The sequence below is a fragment of the Pleurodeles waltl genome, chromosome 2_2 (genome assembly GCF_031143425.1).
Source record: "Pleurodeles waltl isolate 20211129_DDA chromosome 2_2, aPleWal1.hap1.20221129, whole genome shotgun sequence".
In the NCBI taxonomy this organism is placed as follows: Eukaryota; Metazoa; Chordata; class Amphibia; order Caudata; family Salamandridae; genus Pleurodeles; species Pleurodeles waltl.
The window spans coordinates 69,443,842-69,456,580 of NC_090439.1; the positions used below are offsets into that span (position 1 = coordinate 69,443,842).

General features: G+C 44.6%; 1 protein-coding gene across 2 annotated transcripts in view; it reads right to left on the reverse strand.

The window, feature by feature from the left end:
- The window catches only part of ANKS6 (ankyrin repeat and sterile alpha motif domain containing 6), a 389,890-nt gene that overhangs the window by 42,601 nt on the left and 334,550 nt on the right, over positions 1-12,739 (reverse strand). The window lies entirely within an intron of this gene.

The window sequence follows — 12,739 nt, forward strand, 5'->3', positions numbered from 1 at the left end:
AGTACGGCAGCTTTTCCAAGTTGCTGCCCTTCAAATGTCTTGGAGAGGGACACCTGGAAACAGTGATGCTGATGAGGAAGCTGCCCATGTTGAATGTGCATGAACAGAGGGTTTGCAGTGCCTTGCCCGCTGCCTCATGGCAAAACCGGATTGCTGAAGAAATCCATCCAGTGATGCTCTGTTTAAAGAGCGGCTATGCAAAATGATTTGGTCCTGTCCAGAAAGAATTTAATGCATCTTTTAATGTCTAAAGAGTGTAGAGCCTTCTCCGCTGGAGTTGTAGGATTTGGAAAGAATGTCCTGAAAACTATAGGCTCATTTAAATGAAAGTCCAGGGGGACTTTTGGAATGAAACGCAGGTTCGTGCGCAAGATTATTCTATCTTGTTTATTCTGTAAAAGCGGATCTTGTGTGGATAGTACTTGTATCTCACTGACATGCCTGACTGATGCTAGAGCACTAAGGAGAGCTACCTTCCAGGAAAGGAATTTCATAGAAGCTCTATGTATTGGTTCAAACGGCTGCTTCATGAGTTGTGCAAGAACAATGTTTAGATTCCAGGAGGAGGTCTGAAGGGTGGAAAAACTCTGAAAAGCCCTTTTAGAAATTGTTTAATCAATCTAGAGGACCATAACGGAGGTGATGAGTCTGACCTAATCGCAGCCAGATAAACCTTTATGGAGGAATGGGCAAGACTTGATTGCGCCAAATGCAGCAAATAAGACAATATTTGTTCCAGTGATGAGGAAATAGGATCAATTTGTTGTTGTTGGCACCACAAACAAAATCTTTTTTACATTTACATGATTAAGTCTTGTTGGTGCCAATTTCTCTGGCTTTGGATAGTATTTCTCTGCACTCCTCCGGAACGTTTAGGTGTGTGAAGTCAAGGTGCTCAGGAGCCATGCTGGTAACTGCATTGATTGAGGATTTGGATGTAAGACTTGTCTATTGTTCATTGTTAGCAGATGCAGAGATATTCTCAGTGGAAGGCGAGGCTTTACTGTCAGGAAACGAAGCTCCGTAAACCAATGCTGGCAGGCCAGTAAGGGGCTATTAATATCAGCATGCATGGTTCTCTCTTCATTTTTGTTAGGACTCTCGGGATCAAGGGAGTGGGTGGAAAAGCGTAGGCAGAGATTCCTGACCATGTTATGGTAAACATTCCCTCATGATCCCCACTGGTGATGCCAGCTTGTGTTGGTATTGGAATTTGGTGTTTGACCTGCTGGTGAACAGGTTAAAGTTGGGTGATCCCCACTGGGAAAATATGTGGTTGAAGGTGGACTAGACTAGTTCCCATTCATAGCAGACTGATTTTAGTCTGCTGGGCGAGTCTGCTACCTTGTTCTGGATGCCTGGAAGGTGAACTGTCGTTAGGGAGTATGCCATGCTGTACAGCCCAGTTCCAAATCTCCCAAGCTTCCTTGGAGAGAGGAGGGGTTCTTGTGCCTCCATGTTTGTTGATGTAATGCATCATAGTAGTATTGTTGGTTCTTACTACCACTTCTGAATCGGCTATCTTTGGGACGAAAGTCTGCAAGGCTAGGTGGACTGCTTTTAGCTATAGCAGATTGATGTGCATTGCTTGAAACTATGGTGGCCATTTGCCACTCACCTACAGGTCCTGCAAAACCTCTCCCCAACCCTCCAGAGAGGCATCTGTGGTGATTATCCACGGGGCTGGGCGATTAAGAAAAGATCGATAAAAAGATGATGTTTCTGAGACCACGACACCAGAGCCTTGGAGATGGCCAGAGTGATTTTGATGTGATCTTCGAAGCTTCCCGAGACATGGAGCCATTGCAGATTGATCTGTTCTTGAAGGGAGTGCATTTTGAGTCTGCAGAAAGGAACTAGAGGTATGCATGAAGACATCATCCCCACTAACGATTTGTAAAGGCGTACTGAAATGTATTCTTTTCTTCGCACTGACTTTGCCAGAGATAGCAGTTTTTGTTGTCTTTCACAGTGGGGCATGGCTATGCTGGATTGAGTGTCCAAGTCTGGCCCGAGAAAAGTTATCATGCGTGATGGCTGTGGTTTGGATTTCTCCCAGTTTCAAGTTAGACCCAAACTGCTGAGTAAGGCAATGCACCTTCCTGTTGTCCTGCATGCTGCTGAGAAGGTGACTCCTTTTATCAGCCAGTCATCTAAGTATGGGAATGTTGGATTTTTTTCTTCTCCTGAGAAAGGCTGAAATAGGCGCCAGGCACTTCGTGAATATCCTGGGAGCTGGTTTTAGACCGAATGGAAGGACTCAAAATTGAAAGTGGCTTCCGGCTACCACGAATCTTAGGTACTGTCTGTAGGCTGGATGAATTGGGATGTGGAAATATGCATCCTTCAGGTCTAGTGTAGACATAAAGGGGGTCATTACAACCTCGGCGGTCTGCATGGCAGACCGCCGAGGTTGCGGGCGCCAGAATACCGCCATTGCTGGCGGTATGGCTGGCTCCCTATTTTGACATTTCCGCTGGGCCAGCGGACGGTAAAAGAGTTACCGTCCGCTGGCCCAGCGGAAATGTCACATCAACATTGCCGCCGGCTCGTAATTGAGCCGGCGGCAATGCTGATGTGCAGCGGGTGCAGTAGCACCCGTCGCGCATTTCACTGCCCGAAATTCGGGCAATGAAATGCGCGACGGGGCTCTGCCTGGGGGCCCCTGCACTGCCCATGCTAAGTGCATGGGTATTGCAGGGGTCCCCCGGGGTCCCCTGAGTCCCCTTACCGCCAGCCTCTTCCTGGCAGTGCAAACCGTCAGAAACAGGCTGGTGGAAGGGGAGTAATGATCCCCAGAGCAGCGCTGCTTGCAGCGCTGTCCTGGCGGATTAGCACCGCCGGGGCTAAAATGGCGGTATACCGCCGGCCACGGCGGTGTGACCGCGGCTCTACCGCCGCAGTCCAAATACGCAGAGAGGCACCGCCAGCCTGTTGGCGGTGCTCCCGTCGTTTTGGCCCTGGCGGTCATAATACCGCCAGGGTCATAATGACCCCCAAAGTCTCCCTGGTTTAACCGAAGAAGGACGTCCTGTAGAGTGATCATGTGGAATGTTTTTTTCAAATATGTGTTTAATTCTCTGAGATCAAGGATCAGTCTCCGGTCTTTCCATTTTTTGCAAATGAGGAAGAATCTGGAGTAAAATCCTAACCCTCACTGTGACTGAGGCACCTTTTCTATTGTGCCCATAATGAGCATTTGTTGATCTCTCTCTTGAGTTGTTCTAGATACTTTGGGAGGAGGCAATTGGACAAACCCCAGTGTGTGCCCACACTTATCCAGCTGTAAGACCCACTGGTCCGATGTTATGGTTTGGACTTGCTGGAGAAATAGTGAGATCTTTCCACCTAAATCTGGGGGTAGGAGTTTGGGGGTAGCCAGGGCCATGGACATGAACATGAACATATGCTCTGCGAGCCAAGTCTTTAATTGGATGAGCTGAACGTCCCCTGTCAGTAGACCTACTTTAAGCCGCTTGTGGAGGTTGTCTTTGGGAGCATTGCTGTCGAAATTGCTGGGAGGTGGATGCAAACGATGGATATGTGAACTGATGGTTTCCTCCCCTATATGAAGGCATTCCGCGGCCTCTCGTGGCTCGAAAGGAAGACTTACAAAACTGGAGTGTTAACCAAAAATTTTGCAGTCTCAGTGTCAGATTTTATCGACTGCAATGCCTCGTCAAAATGTTTGCCAAAAAGCGACTGACTATCGAATGGAAGATCTATTATTTTATTTTGTACTTCCGGATGGAATGATGTGGCCTTCAGCCAGCTTTACCTTCTGAGGACAGCAGCCCTTGTAAGCTGACAGAATGCAGTAGTGGTTATGTATATCACATAATCTATTTAGTCTGCCAATGTGCGTTCTCCCTCCTGTAATGTCTTTCTAGCCTCTGCCTTAATGTCCTCCACCAATTGATCAAGATATGGGGCGATGTCAGCCCATAATTGTCTGTCATACCTGGCTAACACTGCCAGGGAGTCAGCCGCTCTTACAGTTGGACTAGACATTGAGGAAAATCTTTTACCAATATTGTCTATTCGTCTACCCTCTTTGTCAGGAGGTGTGGAAATTGGTGCAGAGGGATTTTCGGATCTTCTCAGGGCTGCTGTGTTACCACTGAATCTGGGTGAAAGTGACCAGTCAAGCATGCTGGGGCACCTTCAGGTGCTTTATACTTTTTATACAGGTGTGGAAGCACTGTTGTGACTGTCGCTGGGTTTTTCATGACCTACAAACCTTCCTCCCATATGTAACTGACTAGTGGCATGGATCGTACTGACTTTTGGAATGGTTCCTTAAAGTCATATGGAAAGCAGTTTGCTTGGATGGCACTGGAAGTGCAAAACGCTTTGCAGCCCTTTCCATAAGATTGTGGAATCCTTCAATATCCAATGGAGGTGAATCTACTTTTCAAGGTGAAGGAGAAGGTGGAGCTAGAATAATATACTCATCCCACTCCGACTGGTTGTTGAAGAGTTCACCTTCCTCTTGTTCTCCTTCCGATATGTCAGTGTCATGTGGAAGGGTCATATGTGGTGTGGCCACATTCGTCAGTGGTAGATTGGTTGGTCTCTGACAGCTACCAGAGAAACTGGCGATGATGGTGGGTGATATTGCACCTCTTCTGTAGCAGGAAAGCACATACTGTAGTCGGCTAACATCACTCTGAGATCAGATATTAAAGTGCTCTGCATGTACAGTCTCTTGATATGCTTGATTACCTGTGTAGTTTTGTGGGTCATGAGCTTTACCGTACTCATCATCATCCTGGTACTTTACATTCAACTGTGAGGGACCAAATGGACCCTCATCATCCGATTCGTCGTCACCCTCGAAGAGATGGACTGGAATTAGAGGGGTTATCTTACTAGGAGAAGTATGCTCTGGTGTAATTTTTAATAAAGTTTCTTGACTTTTGCGTGATTCTTCCGTTGTCGACGGAGTCGTAGACGAGCTTGTCAACGGAGTCGTAGACTCCTTCGTCGACAGCGTGACAGGAGCAGTCGTCAATATTCTCCTTGTTGATATCTTAACCGTCGATGGTTTCATGGTGGAAACTACCGTCGTAGACGATGACGACGTGTAGATCTTCATCAATGACGAAGTCGTCGACATTGTTCTCGTCGACGGTGGATGAGTCGTCATGGTCGTTGTCATAAGAGCCGTCAATGGTATTAATACAGAAACCCTCCTCGACGGTGGAACGGATCTCGCCGCTGCTGTCGATGAGGATGTTGTCGACGGTGGGATCTTGGCCAGCAGTCTGTCAACTGTAGGAGCAGAGGAAGGTCTTTTAAATGGCTCAGCTGACTTAGAAAGAGGCATAGAAGAAGATTTTTTAGGCCTTTCAGAACTGCTGGCATGTCCTCTTTTCCCTTTTGTGGAGAATTTGTGAAGTGATGAAGAAGGGCTGTGGCCTTTGTAAGACCCTGAGGCTGTCTTTTTATAGGCCTTCCTTGGCTGTCCTGAGGAAGACTATGAGTGAGGAGATCCTGCTCTTTTAGATGATCTCCTGGAAGATGTGGAAGAATCACGCTCTCAGAATCAGAGATTGGGTTGTCTCTAGAGTTAAGTTTTTGCAGCCATATCAATAATCTGCCCTCTCTATCCTTCAGGGTTTTAGAAGAGAAGGTGTGACATACCTTGCAGTCTTTGGCAGAGTTGTCTGGGTAGAGGCAGTATATGCAGTTCTGGTGAGGGTCTTCAGAGTGTGATCTCTTTTTCCCACAGGCCTTGCAGGATTTGAACAAGAACTTATTTTCCTTGTCAGACATGGTGTAGGCTTTATCAACAATCAGTCAGAATTAGTTGTGAAGAGAATAACCTTCTGGATATTCCAAAAGTTGAGGAAAGCAGAGCAGAGCTCCTAGGAGACTCACTAGCAGTAGAAAATCAGAGTAGCTGGAGCTTCTCTCAGGAAGGCTCTAGAGGGTGGTGTTGCCTGAATGGTGGGACTTAAGTTTTGTCCTTTTTTCTTAAAATATCTGATAGAGTGCTAAAGTGAGAGGCCTAAGGCAATTAAATTTAAACCTATGTTAATACTACTTAATTAAAGGTACTGAAAGGTACTGGGGGCTCCCATCTCGACGACGGGGAATGATTAAAGCATGTGAATCTATGAAAGTTCCAATACTGGAGCAACTATAAGCTATACCCTTAAGGGTTTCATGCATTTCTCCCTCAAATCCAGAGTTCTTTTATATTCCTGAATGCTGACAACACAAAGCCCTTGTTCTATATCAAGAAACAAAGGGAACAAGAGCCGTCCTACTAACAGAGGAAGCACAGATGCTCTGGAACTGGTCTATTGTAAACGTCATCAACTTAGCAGCAAAACTGGGCATGCTCTTAGCAATTCATAAAGAAAGACATTATTGGGTGGGATACCCTCAACAGCCGGGTACAACAAAGCAAAACCTGTTGACAAAAAAAGACAAGCATTGGTAATGCCAAGAGGTCTGGCTTTTAAGAAATGTTGTATTGTAATGCAGGGAGTTACCTATAAATTGCATGGATATGTATTTGTGTGGAAACAAAGAGCTGTAGAATAATATTGGCGTAGGTCAAAAGTAAAGTGACAGTTGCACTATCAACCCAGACCTAAATATCCATGTAAGTTACTGACTGCCCTCCACCAATCTGTGCTGCTGCCAGAGAAAGGCACTTAGTTATCTCATTATCTAAGACACATAAATAGCATAAATAGCAGACACATAAATAGCATCCCAATGTCATGTGTGTGCCACGGAAAGTTTAAGGTTGGGCAGCTAAACAAATAAACAAAATGATCACAGCTGCAGAGGGCAAGCACTTTTTTGTGGAAGCATGCAACATCTGCCTAATCAAAACATCCTAGCTCCCAATGTGTGGGGAGCTAAAGCCCCTCTCTACTGATGCTCACATAAATGTATGGCGACAGCTGTGCAGTCAAGCCAAACCATAAGAAATGGCAGATACTGGGAACCAGGGAAAACTTTTCATTAGTATTAGAGTGACTGAAAGGCCTTATGAACAGTACCAAAATAATTTTTTTTTTTAAATGCATTTCTAATAATTCATTACAAACAGGGGCTTAGCCTGGGATCATGGCGTATAGGACACTTACTTGTGGAGATTCGAAGTTGCCTCTTTTAACTGATTAAAAAATCCTGTAATATTGTGCACTGTGGTTCTAAAGGAGATGGAATGAACAGAGGTGATTCTGTTTGCATAGGCAAAGAAAAAGTGGGCAGTAACTCCGACATTATAGCTTTAAGGCTTAGTCAATGAGATGATAGTGAATGTACTGGCAGTTACAATGATAAAGGGAATTTAAGGAGTTGGTTGCTCAAAACTAACAAGTCATTAGACAAGCTGTATAAGCCTGACCTGTCTAACTTAACTGATATGCTTGCATTCATTGAGTTGGCCGAGGATCATGCTGGAAGGAAGGGAAAAGTTGGATTCTCCAATAGGGAGGGAAAACCTTCTAGGGCATTTTGAAATAGGAACAAAAGCAAGGACCCTGGCAGTGACAGTTTTCAGAGAGGCAGTCAATGTCTTGACAGACAGATTAACAACTGCAAATCATACAGGCCCCTATTGATGATAAACATAGCTATCTCAATACGTAGTAAAGCACTGACAATTAGACTCCCTTGGGTTGTCCACACCATAATACATCATATTGCTCTCACTGATCTGGAATAATGACAAACACAGAGTGGTGCTGCACAAGTTCTGAATCCCTGCACACGAGGGCAGCCTGGTAGTCCCAGGCTATGAACTTTACCACTTGGCAGGACAATTGCAATGGGTTGTCCGGTAGTTTGCAGATACATTCTACATGGAAACAAGTTACAGCATGATAATGTATAAACACAGAAACATACACAATTGTTAAAAATAATATTGCTGGACACACGTCTTGACAAAAACGTCCACTGACATGGCATACACACCAAATGTCCCACTCAGATTGCTAATGAGCCTGGGGGACACCGAACGGAGCAGATGGGGTGCCAATGACATCCGAACAATGGGGGACCTTTATAATTTGGGCCCTTTTGGACCCGCTTTGGTCCCCCTCAATTTCAACATGTTTTTGGCTCTTCCCTGTCACAGGCACTTGGCCCACCTACACAAGTGAGGTATCATTTTTACTGGGAGACTGAGGGGAACATTGGGTGGTAGGAAATTTGTCCCTTGTGGTGATCCCACACGGAAATGTGGGAACAATGTGTTTTTTTTTAGCTAAATTTGAGGTTTGCTGAGGATTCTGGGTAAGAAAACATTAGGGGATCCACGCAAGTCACACATCCCTGGACTCCCTCTGGTGTCTAGTTTTCAGAAATATCTGGGGTTGGTAAGTTTCCCTAGATGGCTGTTGAGCCCAGGACCAAAAACGCAGGTGCCCCTGCAAAAACAGGTAGTTTTGTATTTGATCATTTTGATGTGTCCAGATAGTGTTTTGGGGCATTTCCTTTTGCCGGCAGTAGGTCTACCCACACAAGTGAGGTACCATTTTTATCGGGAGACTTGGGGGAACGCTGGGTGGAAGGAAATTCGTGGCTCCTTTCAGATTCCAGAACTTTCTGTCACCGACATGTGAGGAAAAAGTGTTTTTTGGGCCAAAGGAATCTGGGTAACAGAACCTGGTGAGAGCCCCACAAGTCACCCCATCCTGGAGTCCACAGGGTGTCTAGTTTTAAATAATGCGCAGGTTTGATAGGTTTCCCTAGGTACTGGCTGAGCTAGAGGCCAAAATCTACAGCTAGGCAATTTGCAAGGAGCACGTCAGATTTCAATGTAAAAATGAGATGTGTCCATGTTAAGTTTCCTGTCGCGAGCGTTAGGCCTACCCACGCAAGTGAGGTACCATTTTTATCGGGAGACTTGGGGGAACGCTGGGTGGAAGGAAATTTGTGGCTCCTTTCAGATTCCAGAACTTTCTGTCACCAACATGTGAGACTTGGGGGAACACAGAATAGCAAAATAAGTGTTATTGCCCCTTGTCTTTCTCTACATTTTCCCTTCCAAATGTAAGGCAGTGTGTAAAAAAAGACGTGTATTTGAGAAATGCCCTGCAATTCACATGCTAGTATGGGCATCCCGGAATTCAGAGATGTGCAAATAACCACTGTTTCTCAACACCTTATCTTGTGCCTATTTTGGAAATACAACGGTTTTCTTGATACCTATTTTTCACTCTTTACATTTCAGCAAATTAATTGCTGTATACCCAATATAGAATGAAAACCCATTGCAAGGTGCAGCTCATTTATTGGCTATGGGTACCTAGGGATCTTGATGAACCTACAAGCCCTATATATCCCCACAACCAGAAGAGTCCAGCAGACGTAACAGTATATTGCTTCCAAATATCTGAAATTGCAGGAAAAAGTTACAGAGTAAAACCATGAGGAAAATGGCTGTTTTTTTACCTCAATTTCAATATTTTTTTAATTTCAGCAGTTATTTTCAGCAGGAAAACCTTGTAGCATCTACACAAATGACCACTTGCTGAGTTCAGAATTTTGTCTACTGTTCAGAAATGTTTAGCTGTCTGGGGTCCAGCATTGGCTTCACACCCATTTCTGTCACTAACTGGAAGGAGACTGAAAGCACAAAAAAATTGTAAAAATGGGGTATGTCCCAGTAAAATGCCAAAATTGTGTTGAAAAATGGGTTTTCTGATTCGGGTCTGCCTGTTCCAGAAAGCTGGGAAAGCTGGTGATTTTAGCACCGCAAACCCTTTGTTGATGCCATTTTCAGGGAAAAAAACACAAGCCTTCTGCTGCAGCCCCTATTTCCCTTTTTTTTTTTTTGTTTAAAAAAAAAAACAACGAAATTTTCGCTGTATTTTGGGTAATTTCTTAGTCTCCTTCAGGGGAACCCACGAAGTCTGGGTACCTCTAGAATCCCTAGCATGTTGGAAAAAAAGGACGCAAATTTAGTGTGTGTGGCTAATGTGGACAAAAAGTTATGAGGGCCTAAGAGCGAACTGCCCCAAATAGCCCAAAAAAGGCCTGGCACCTGAGGGGGCAATGGCCTGGCAGTGAAGGGGTTAATTTTTATAGGAAGTTTGGAGCTTTTCTAAGTTTAATTGAAGCCACACATCGTCCATACTATATTCCGTTTGCTCAATCTGAGGACACTAATTTAATTTTTAGCCTCCAATTTCAAATTCCTTGACATTTACAGTATGTTTCAAAATTTTCAATTGTACATTTAGCCACTTTATTTATATACACTTTATGAATCTGTTAATGTTATTTAATTTTCTAAGACGTCGTCGACCCTCTGAGGAGGCTTTGCTGACCCCCAGGGGTTCCTGGACCACAGTTTGGGAACCACTGCTATAATGTGCTCAAATGTACTCATATTAGAACTGCTTAATATATGTGTGAGGTCTTAAGATCTGATGTCACTTATTGTGTGGTTATGGGTTGTGATGTCACTCCCTGTGATTCCACATGCAATGTCACATGCCATGATGTCAGTCACGCGCCATTGTGTCACTTGCATGCCACCTAACTTGGTTAGTCCCACCCCCCACTTCTTTTTTTAGGAGATGTGCCCTGAACACAGTACTTGCGGTTTATAGCGAATGAGGTGGAGCGAGAACGGGTGTCACTCAACTACAAAACTGTCAAACTGAGCAAGTGGCATTTTAGTCAAGGACACAGCTTATGCATTTTCTTTTACCAGAGACTGTCACGCCACCTAGAGAGAGCAGGTGCAGGAATTTTGAGGACGAGGAAAGTTTCTCAGGAATTTCAGCGAAAACGCATGAGCCTTGTCGAGTAGTAATGGTGAAGCAATATTACTGCGGCAGTCGTCTAACTAATGTTTGTATTAAATCTCAGGTAAACGGACCAATTTTAGTTAGGCAAGGAGAACTGATGAACACAGATAATAGTTTCAGTGGCCTACAAAAATAATGTCTCAAAGAGGGCTTGCAGTTCTTTTGAAGACACAAATTGAGGCTAACATTTCACCTCAGTCTTACACAGAACCATGTTGATACCATAAGCACCGGAAAGCCCATTGATGAGGGCACGACTCAAAGACGCCACTATCTTATGTGCCATCATTTAGATGGCAGCATAAAACACATGAACTAGATCTACCGACATTAGAAAGCTGACGAGAGGGACATTTTGGGACAAAGGTGACAGGTCTTGGACAAAAGAAAACAGATAACCTTCTCATTTAACAAAACGGCTTAAACCTCAACAATTTTTTAAATTATCTCTTCTAAAGCTCAATGGGCGTCATGTCTTACAAACACACACCTGAATTAGGCAGAATAACCCTGTCTCAAAATCAACACAATCATGCACTGGTGGAACAGCATAAGAGATAAGGCAAATAGGTATTTGGCACACAGTACCAACTAGTGCAACTGCACTCAAATGTAACTACGTACTGGAACATTTTTATCACTTGCTTCTCCTAAACAGCTTTGGACGAAGGTCTGCATTACAAATTAAGTTTTATCAGCGTGTGTTGCTAAATCTGAAAGGTGCTGTCATTTGGCATTGTTGCTCTACACGTTTCAAAAAAGTTTCTTGAATATGGGCAGCTGGGAAGTGTTGGAACTTTGGAAAACTTTTCTCAAGTAACTAGGAAGTAAGCATTACAAAAAGACAATTCCCATGTAGGAGGCAAAAAGTACTTGAAGTTTCCAACAGTTGGAAGGGGACATCCTGACTTGTGTTGAGTGTAGACTGCTCTCAGCCCGCGCCTGTTGCCCTGCTTCCCTCCCCTCTAGTACTGATGTCTCTGACCTGTCTCGGGGTCTTATGAAGAGGTCTGGCTGGTGGTGTGGTCGACGAAGATCATGCAGCCATCCTAGTTGCTTGCCTCCTGCCATCCAGGGGGCAGGGGTAGACCTGCACTATCCCTGCGGGTCCCACTGCCTTCTGGGGCTGCCTGTAGATGGGGACTCTGCACTGGCTCCCCACTTGCTAGGGGGGAGGGAGCCACTGGCTGCGATTGCCCCCGTCACCTGTTCAGCCAAGGAAGAGCCCCACTGTTCAGCTTTTTCCAATGTCACCACCAAGTCGGGAGCCCCCTGTGCAGATTCTGTGGTGCCTCCTGAGTCTGGATGACCGGCAGCGGGGGGCTAGCACTGGGACCCCACAGAGGGGGTACCCTCTCCCTCTATCCTGCTCCCCTGCAGCACTCATGACTGCTCCAGGCTCTCAGCGGTCAAAAAGAACCATACATGGTGAAACCAGAAAGTTAGAGAAATTGGCACAAAATTTGACAGAATATAAAGAAGAGCTCCAGAAGCTTTGTAATTACTATACAACAAAACTCCTTGAAAACAGAGGATAATAGTATGAAGAGAGTTCTAAGCATGCTCACTGAGGGTTTACAGTGCAGGACTTTAGGGTCCCATTGAAGGGGACCACTGAATGATGTAAACATAGGAGTATCAGAGCCTCCCTGCATAGTTTGATTGCTGGGTGACACCCAAAATGTTAGTGAAAGATATAAATAGAAAATAAAATAAAATGAGACAATATTATCTCTTGTGATGATGTACAAGTAATGAAGAACAATGAAGTGTGTGGCAGGAACTGGTTTCTTTTTTCATCAGAAGACAAAAGCATGTGGCAATCCCTTAAATCTTTGACAAATATAATTAATAAAGAAAGATTACAAATACGTCACTACATACATTTCAACCCAAACATAAAAACATTAATGAAACAATTCAACTTTCATTGCACTTTAACAAATCTT